This window comes from Dermacentor variabilis, chromosome 9 (assembly GCF_050947875.1).
Source record: "Dermacentor variabilis isolate Ectoservices chromosome 9, ASM5094787v1, whole genome shotgun sequence".
In the NCBI taxonomy this organism is placed as follows: domain Eukaryota; kingdom Metazoa; phylum Arthropoda; class Arachnida; order Ixodida; family Ixodidae; genus Dermacentor; species Dermacentor variabilis.
The window spans coordinates 72,160,719-72,170,685 of NC_134576.1; the positions used below are offsets into that span (position 1 = coordinate 72,160,719).

General features: G+C 47.4%; 1 pseudogene; it reads left to right on the forward strand.

Annotated features, from left to right (window-relative positions):
• The first annotated feature begins 2,388 nt into the window (after positions 1–2,388).
• On the forward strand, positions 2,389–3,648 carry LOC142558061 (uncharacterized; annotated as a pseudogene).
• The last annotated feature ends 6,319 nt before the right edge of the window (positions 3,649–9,967 follow it).

The following is a 9,967-nucleotide window of genomic DNA, read 5'->3' on the forward strand; positions in this document are numbered from 1 at the left end:
ATAAAGTAGAACACACAGTACAGAGCACGCACACTAGGGCCGGTCACTGAAGGTCACGCTACTACAGAATGTTAAATAGAAGAAATAGCATCGACATTACAAACGTGAACCGAAGTCAGTTAATTCTAGAAAATTAAGTAGAGCGCGATGAGTCTGATCGTGTCGAGACGTACAACCACTCGGGTACAAACATTCGTCGAGTGTCCTCCACCGAAGGCCAATGGGATGATAGTCTCTCACTAGCGACATGCGCTGTGCACTGAAAGCGGGGCGCTCCACTATCAGATGCTAGTCTCGCAGCAGCCGCAAGACGTACACGGTGGTCTTGTCACACGTCACCGTCTGTATAAACGTTCGTGCACGTTCACGCAGACAACCTTCAGCTTGAGTAGTGGCGCTCTAGCGCCGCGAGGCAAGTCTCGACCGCAATGGCGGGCCGGGAGCGTTGCATCTGTGACGCGCTGGTCTGGAGGCTGCTTGAGTAGGTGGCGACGAATCAGCAGACGAGCGTCATCAAGCTTGCACAAAATTTCAGGGCAGACACAGTTGTTATGGGCGCAAGTTGAGGCCAGTCGATCAGCCTCTTCATTTCCGGCGATCCCTATGTTTGAAGGTATCCATTGAGCAAGTAGAGATAGCCCCCATGATGAAATTCTGTTCGCTGAGTCAGTAATGCTGCGCACAACTGGACAGTCAATCTGACTGTGTTGTAACCTGCTAAGAGCAGCGCGTGGGAGTCCCTAAGATGGGAATATTCGATGCGGTTAACTTCTCTTGCTGAACGAATGTAGGGGTCACAAGGCAAACTTCGTAATTTGCAGAGTCAACCTTGACAAACATTTGTCCTTCTAATGCCAGTATAAGCAGATCGCTTAAATGACTGGCCCCACAAAAGCTACGAGCCCCCATCTGAGGTATTTGGCTTCCCCAAACTGCGCTTAATAAGAGAAACCACTCCTTAACAGCAGTGAACAAAAAGACTAGACATCATTGTTTTGACATTTCGGGTGCAAAATAAATTACTGCATTTCGTAATTATTAGCCACGCTTGTTTTTTTTTTTGTTTTTTTTTTGATAGCGTCAAACGAGGAGTGTTCTGCTGCAGTCAAAGGAACAGACAGAGACAACACTTTGTTTACTTACGGTGTCAGAAAAGCTTATATTTCCCTTCGCTTATTTATCATTGTGCTCAGTGTTGCCTACATTTGCGTGCTTGTGTGCGAGTGGAATTGTGCGTTTTTTGAATTGTGCGTTTTGATATGTTGTGATAAGGGGAAATGCGGGCGGAGAAACACGGCGCTTTTCGAAAATCGTGGTTTTTTTGTTTTCACTCGTTTTCTCAAGTTTAATATCTCTACCTTTATGAAAATAACAATTAATGCTGAATTTAAACTGAAAATGGGTTAAAATTGCGTTTAAAGAGCACAAGGTGGGTGTTAAAAGTCCGAAAGCATGCCGTCTTCGAGCGTCTCGTGGCCGAAAACGCGCCGCCGCACGCCATTTCGGATCACATGAAGACATCGACCAGGCCGCATTCTCCAGGAAACCATGGTTTCCGGGGCTGCTACCACGCAAGAAATAATTTTAAGAAATGCCTGCGTTTGCCACGTGTCTCGAGTTTGTCACTGGTTTTTAAACACGTTGTACGAAACTGGGATCGCCATTGGCCGTTGTGCTGCTGCGTGTGGCGAAGCCTGCTCGCTGGGTCCATGTCTCGGCGAACCTCGCCGCTTAACAACGGGCCTTTCGCGTTTTTATCTTCGTTATGGATGAAGAAAGCCAAAGCCAGCGTAATCATCGGTCAGTGAAGTATCGCTCCACGCACAAATTTAGAGGACGCTGTTGCAACTCGAAGCCGAAGGCTCGCCCAACGGCAAGTGCAGCGACGGCCGCGAGGCCTAGCGACAGCGACGCCGCTTGCTCCGGCGAGTTGGACGCGGCGTTGGAGTACGTCAGTGCCTCTCAAAAAAAGATCGGACTTTTCGACGACGCAGAAAGTGCGCGAGACGGTGAATCGTGTGTGATCACTGATCTAACCGCATTGAACATCCTCGTGAGTGGTGCGGTTTGTCCGACGTGTCGCCGTTCGGAAATGTGCGTACAGGAACCGGCCGACAAGCACGAAGGACTTGCGTCGTTTCTAGAACTACGCTGCGAGAACAGTGCGTGCTCCGAAAGCATTCTTTCAGCAACGTACACACCACGGCGTGTTTCTCCGGGCGGGGAGGCCAACACGAGGGCTGCAGGCGACGAACCAGAGCCCACGACAGCGGGAGCGCACGCGATAGCTTCGCTGTCAATGTGAAAGCTGTTGTGGCCGCGCGCTCCGTAGGAATTGGCTACGAGACGTTGGTCAAATTTTCTGCAGTTGTTGGCTTCCAAAAGCCGATGCATCACAAATATTTTGCTGCCGTCAGCCGGAAAGTTCATGACGCGGCAATGAATGCTATCGCCGGAAATCTTGCGCGAGCCACGCAATTCACAGCGAGTGACGCGGGCGGGGACGAAATGGCCGTCATGTATGACGACACGTGGCACAAACGAGGCCATAGGAGCCACAATGGTATTGGAACTGTTGTCTCCCTTGACACTGGACTTTGCTTGGACTTTAAAGTCCTGTCTAACTTTTGCCTATAGCCTGCAGTCGGCATAAGGCCCTGCCAGATGAAGAGGAGGAAATCTGTCAAGCATTTCATGGCCCAGTGTGTGAGCAAAATGCTCATTGTTCATATCATGCAATGGAAGCGGAAGCCGCCGTACGGACATGGAAAAGGAGCCAGACCTATGACACACCATTGCGCTTCAAAAAATTCCTGAGCGATGGAGGCTCCAAAGCCTACACTGCAGTTGTAGAGGCAAATGTCTATGGTGGTGCTGTAGGTATTGAAAAGGAAGACTGCACCAATCACGTGGAGAAGCGCCTGAGAACTGCTCTTCGCAAGATAAAAGGGCCGCTGCCAAGAGAAGAGAAGCTAAATGATCCAGTGATCGAGAAGCTGCAAACCAATTACCAGGTTGCCCTCTCACAAGCAACAGGAGCAGTGTAAAAGGAATGCACCATGCGATTTCGGCCTCGTATTTTCATTCCTGCTCCTCGGATGGTGCGAGCAGCCACAAGTACTGCCCAGATGGAGCCGCATCCTGGTGCAAGCACAGGCGTGCTGAAGACTTAGGTGAACCTGCCCACACACCCACACAACCTACCCACACACCCTTGCTCATGAAGGCCCAAGGGAAGGCAATACTACCTATTAATAAAAGGCTAACCGATGAAAAGCTGCTGACCCGTTGTGTTCAGGGCAAAACCCAGAGTGCGGCAGGGTCGCTAAATAGCAAAATATGGCTTCTCTTTCCGAAGACTCGATTTGCCTCGAGGATTGTCGGGGAGATGGCCACTGCCTTGGCCGTTCTATGGTTCAATCGAGGGCACTCCAGGTTTCAACGTGTGCTGGTAGAGTTGGGTGTGCTTCTACCTCAACAACTGATTGTGCTTGGCACATCACGTGACAGCACACGCAAAAAAAAATTTCTGCCAAGCAGACTGCTGAGTCAAGACCACAGCAGCGGATGCTGGCAAAGAAGGCCCATTTCGAAGACACTACTCGGAAGCGCCGTGAGGGAGAAACTTATGGTGCGGACTCATTTTAGTGGCAGTGGCTGCTTAGAGGACAGTTTTCCTCTTTTGTGTGCGAGTTTGATCTCTTGTCAAGCCTGTTTTAGTAAATAAACTTTAAAGTTTAACTTTAAAATTTGTTTTTCTCAAAATGTAATGTTGGGCAAATTTTTGACTGTGCCCATCGTGTTTGAGGCACTTCTGGTGCTCGGATCTGAATGAAATAATGCCCACATTTTCTTCAAGGTGCGGGGAGTTCAGTTACCTTATTTAAGTTTTACTATTGTTTATCTATATTATGCCAATTTCATGTAAACACTCACTGGTATCTGGGTAATGTAGACTTCCTGGGTTCCAATTTTTCTCGTGTATTCAAATCTTTTATATGCACTTCCTATATAGTTTTCCGCATTCTACAATCCAAGCGGAGGAAAATGAACGATCAGTGGTCCGTAAATATAGAAGTTTAATAATGAAAAAAAAGGGGGGGGTGACAAAAAAGCCTATATTTTACACTTTGCCATAGCACGGAACAAGAACTACACAACTTGCAATAAAACTAATTACACATTTGAAATTATTATTAGAAACTCTATAAACATTCCGAGTTTCAGTGCTCTAGGATGCATATTAAAGAAAAAGTGTCTTCGAGTAGCCTCTCCCCCTTTGCAATACATTGTCAAGCCTTCCAATCGGCTAACCTCTACAGTTATCCTTAAAAATTATTTCACTAGAGCCAACATATTCTCGCACAATGGCTAATGCATGTGGTTTCCTTGCGACACATGTTCAGATACGGAAGTCGTGTACATCTTTGGTTGGCTATGTAGTGTGATCAACTTAGAGGGCCAGCGAGCGTCCGAGAGGCTATTCCTCCAGGCTAGTGGTCAGGCACAGCGAAGCGCCAACTTTCTTAGCAGTTAAACTGAGGGGACCCAAATACAAATTATCATCTTTATTTTCAGTAGCCTATATACATTTAGTATTGCACAGATAAGTCTACAGATAAGTACAGCTATGTCCAGTTATAATTAAACTAGATTATCAGCGTGCCGTATGGCCTGAGGTTAGAGGGGTCACAGCTACAGCTGGCCTAAACTGATCTGTGTTGTTCCTGTTGCTTGTTTCTTTCGTCTCGTGTATGACGCCCATTGTGCCTGACTCAGCGGACCCAAAGCAGCCGTGGTGACCAGTGGCCCACAGCGGCTATCTATTTTGCTATCACAAAGGGCTCGCCAATGGAGAGCACAAACAAGCAGTGGCGCACTGATAGCCTCGGCGTCAAAGATTTCAAGTCCCGCTATTCAGTGGACAACAATGAATATCTCTGTGTTCTTAGGTCGCATCGAAAGGGTAGAAACAACGTACTGTTTTTTTTTTAATTTCAGGTGGCATAAATGAATGAACATACTAATGCAGGATGCGATTGCTTGCAATGTCGCCCGTAAGACTACCTAAATTCATCCTCAGCTACGCACGTTGCATTGTCATATGCTTACAAGGGCTACTGTCTCTAGACGACAGATCCGAACGAGCGAGTGGGTTCCGATTGATACGTCGGCAGCTACACTACAAGCGCAAAAGGCATTTCCTGTGAGAAAGGTTTTGAATGCTCGAGGTTCTCAATATAGCTGGCCTCCTCTGGCTATACTTAGTCCATGCTTTCCAAAAATTCAATGATCATCACCTTCCGATGGTATTAACGTTGTATATATTATCAGAAAGGTCCTTAAAGAGAAATGCTAATTAATTCTAGGCTTGTTTTTACGCTTCTGCCACACCCAAAACGTCTATGTCACTGGGCTGGGTGGTGGTTTGACCGGAAAGTCACAAGCTTTAACGACGGGTGACAACTTTACGTTTAAAATTTAGCGCTAACTGCCTGTGACCTCATAAACTTTGAGACCTCTTGTGCGTGGCAGCAATTAACATTTTGCCGATAAACAACCAAACGTTGCATTCTAGACATGTAGCGCCGATTCAACCATTCTCTTCTTTTTTTCTTTTTCTTTTTTCCTTAGAGTCGGCCCGGACATTCAAGATAGCTTGAGATAGACTACTTGGAACAGATCTGCCACGCTGCGGTCCGCCGCGCAGGTAATTCAAAACACGAAACATTCCCACCTGCGAAGAGGGCTTTCCAATGGGGGCGGGATACAAAATCGGTCGTGCGTGGAGATTTATGTGCACGCAAAAGAACTCCTTACCCAGATGGATCCTTACCTTGCCGCCTCTTCTTTTATCTGACTACGAGTTCTTTAGTAGTCCGTGGGTTCTTTTCAGACGTTAAGCATGAGAATTTATGTTCGGGGAACTGTCAAGAAAATGTACCAAAACACGCCTGTAAGAACTGAGATGCTGCTGCACCGTTCACGCTTGCAGAAACGTAGAATATAGCCGACGAGCGTCGTGAATGTTCTGCGTGATTCCGTGAAACGCTTTATCACGATACCTGTCAGTATATATACTGCTGCTTGAGTGCCTGCGTGAGTGCACGCGTTATCGCATTCCATACTTCTGCTCCAATACGCATTGCTTTGCAAGAACTGTATACTAGTCAGCTCTAGAAGTACGTTTCGGTTCTACTGGCACGCGCAGAGTGCACCATGCATGCGTAAAATATTGCAGAATTTACTGGACAATGCAGCACAAATCCATCCCGTTAATTAACTGAGCTTGCAACTCCAGTCAGCGGTGCTACTTAGTTACTTGTGAGTCCAGTCACGTGCTAGTTGCAATTAGGCGAACAAAGTCGAACGCAGCCCCGCCATGGTAAAGGCAGGAGTTCTTTCTCCTTCTTTTTTCTTTCTTGAGGAACGATAGCAACAGCCGAGAAACGCAAGGGCGCTGTAGACACCTAAGAAGGGCTTGTAAGAGCAGAAGCCGGCCATCATTTCGCATGAGACGCGCTTCCATGTGCTTCTCATCTCCTGTCGGCGTGTAGTGAAAGAATAAATAAAAAAAATGAAGCGAAAGGAAGGGCAGAACGGGAGGACCTTCGTCCAATCAGACCCAGATAGAAGAAAGCTGGCCTGCGCATTGCCTCCGGGTGTGTACGCACCCGTCCTGCTGGGCAGGCTGCTGTCTTCTATCGCTGCTAGAGCGCAGAGACAGCGCAGAGGAACCGGCGTGCCCGGGCAAATCCGTGTCTCGCCCGTGCCAGACGCGCCAGAACACGCGACCGCGCCCGCAATCATCTGGAGACGCAGATGCCTACAATATCGCTCGCTATGCGCGCCTTGCCCGCCGAAAGCCACGCCGGGCACGGGTAAGGCCAACGCCTGCGGCGGGAATGGAAACCACGGGTTTCCGAGAGACGCGTCTGGATCGTGTAGGGCCGGCCGCGGCAATCAGCTGGAGCCGCTTACGGCGTCGACCCACATGGATGGCGACACCGCCGCGAGAAAGGACGGCGCAAACAAGGACGCACATGTGAGGCGGGATCTAAAACTGAGCAGGCATTCTCGAACGGCCGCTCCAACACTCAACGCGAGCATAGCTCGCGTGCACATGAGGTGGTAGAGCCGCTGCTGTTATAGCACTCTTGTAGAGTATACGCTAATCACTCTTTCACAGTGCTATGTAATTTGTGTTTTGAAAGCTTTCGTGGAAGCATTATCTGCGGAGATACGTATTTTACTGCAATCAGCATTTATAAGTAAATAATTCTGCCACTTGTATTCTCTTGTCACGCCACGGCTCCGCCGTGGCATGGCCTAATACAAAGAGACATCCCAGCAATTGAACGGGTGATCGACCACACTATCATTTGAGGTCAAGCGTTCTGACCAATACCTCTCGACCTTTCTGCGCAAGCGAATAGAATTAGAGAGTCTTAGATTAGGGTGACACAAGCGTTTGAGGCCCCCTATAGCACCTGGGTCCATGGTACTGCGCATGCGCAATACCATGGACTCAAGTGCTATAAGGCGCCTCAAACGCTTGCGTCACCCTAATCTAAAACTCTCTACTACTAGAACTGCTAAACCGTGAGGCACAACTGGAAACATTTCAGAGACAGCAAATTTAAAGAGTGGTGAAAATTTTGCTTTTTGTATATGACGCTAGGAATGTGGGCGACATGCAAATATTAATTCTGCTTGGCTGTAGCGAAGCCACGTGAATTGTCAAGACAATTTTCTCTAAAGTATACCTTGAACGTTCCTTTTATCACACAAGAATCCTAAGGTGCCGCAAGTGCTTGTGTGAAGAAAGCGCCGTGATCCGCCGTGGTTTCTTTGCGGCTATGTCGTTGCTCTATGAAGCACGAGGTCGCGCGTTCAAATTACGGCAGCGGCGGTCGCGTTTCAATGGGGGTGAAACGCAAAAACGCCCATGTGATGTGCTTTGAGTGCGCGTGATGATGTGACCCTGATGTGGTAAAGATTACTCCGGAGTCCCCCACTATGGCATGCCTTACAATCGGAACATGGTTTCTGCACGCAAAACTGCAGAATTAAATTTTCAGAGAGCTGGCTACTTCGCCGGTACTAACAAGAACTCCAGTCATTGTTCATCCTTCCGTGTGTGATATCGCTTTCTGACAATGTAACAAGCTCCTCCCACTTCCAGCGTGTTTGTCAGCGTTCAATGCGCATGTTTTTCCTTGCTTCTATCTGCCTAGTTCAGATTTTTTATCCATACGTACACTTCATCGCTCAGTCAGACACAAACGTCAAGTTCTTGTTTGTGAGCCTCCGTAGCAATACTTTGTATCGATGCCTTACTTTCGAGAGAAGTCTATGTGGTTAAGTATTTGGGTCGTAAGCCCACTCATCGTTCGTTTGTACAGGACGAATTATTCTTACGTTTAATTCCTACTACGGAATTAAACGAATTAGCACGCATTAGCAGTCGAATTTGCTGCTAAAATTGATGAGCGTCTGGTATTTATAACGAAACAGGCACTAACTTTTCTAGTGCAACGAGCTTCTAGACTTTAAAACTGCTATACGAACATCACAACACAAAGGGCCGGCAACACTTATATGCATTCTTCAATCGAGCCTTACACCATACCAACAAACTAAGATTACTTCGTTCTCGATCTCTTTCTCGGTTATCTACTGCGTCTAAAGAGCATTGTTTTCAACTTTTGTAAAGCGTGAATCCTATCCACCGATGGAGGGGGAGGAGAGGGAGAGGAGGGCGTTAAAAGAGACAAACTGGTCAGAGGTTTGTCTGCCGTGCTATAGGCGGCTCGAAATATATGAGAATTTGTGTTCGCTCGTGAGCAGCTTCGGCGGTTATGATGCTCTTACTGCTTTTTCAACCTTCGGCGCGTACCTTCGCTGATTATTCTTGGAAGAATAGTAAAAATGATGAGTGCATAGTGGTGAATTTATAGGGTGAGCAGTAGTTACACGCCTCACTGTAGGTTCATTGTATGGCGGCAGTGCTACTTGGGCAAGTAATGAAGTTAGTAGCGTCAGAAAATTCGCTGAACCCTTAACTAATATTTATTGGGAAAAGCGTTAGCATATATGCATGCGCAAATTAGGTGAGGGAAAACTAACAAGGCATCATGATCGTGATTGCGAAAGAAAGATTAAGGTTAAGCTTATAGTACGCTCTATATGACTGCAAGATATTCAAATCCTTTATGACTGAGAGCGATAGAAGCTTCGCAAACACAAATACCCTCTTTGTTTCTATAATGGCAGGCTTCAATGGCCTCACTGGCCAGCTGCTTGCCATGACGGGATAAGATGGCCGTGTCGCAACAGACGGGGGTGCATTCACACATTCGGCACAGTGCAACGACATGATAATTGTTGCAGACAGAGAGTGAACGCCTGTGCTCTTGCACTCATCTCTTCTCATATAGCTTTCTCTGGCCAATGAGTGATTTTCCACACGTTAGTGGCAATCGATGGACAATGCCGCTTTTTCACATGACAAATCTTGATATGTGGCGGGCCCCGGACCCTCCTCCTCCAACTCTGCCCATGGTCCTTCGTCTTTGGACCTTTGTGCAAATACCTGACCGCTTGTTAAAGGAACAAAACGCAAATTGAATGCTGTAAGGCTTTGTGAAGCGCTTTCTGGCCAGGGGACAGTTTTTGCGCTTAACGTATATTGTGGCCTGCCATCAGTTTTCGATTTTCATTTCATAGATTCAACAATTTTTTTCTCAAGCTCCTGTTCAGCGTAAGCTTCGGACTCGCTCCTCGAATCAGCTTTTCATGCCATCATTACGAGATTTAACTAGCACCGAATGAAGACCTGAAACCTCAGTTCCTTATTGTTCATTAGCTTTGATTCACTCAACGCAAAATTAAGCAATGGCTTCAGTAGTTGGGGATGGTAACGTCAGGTCACCCGCGGATGTAAAACTCCTAGGGCAAGACCGAG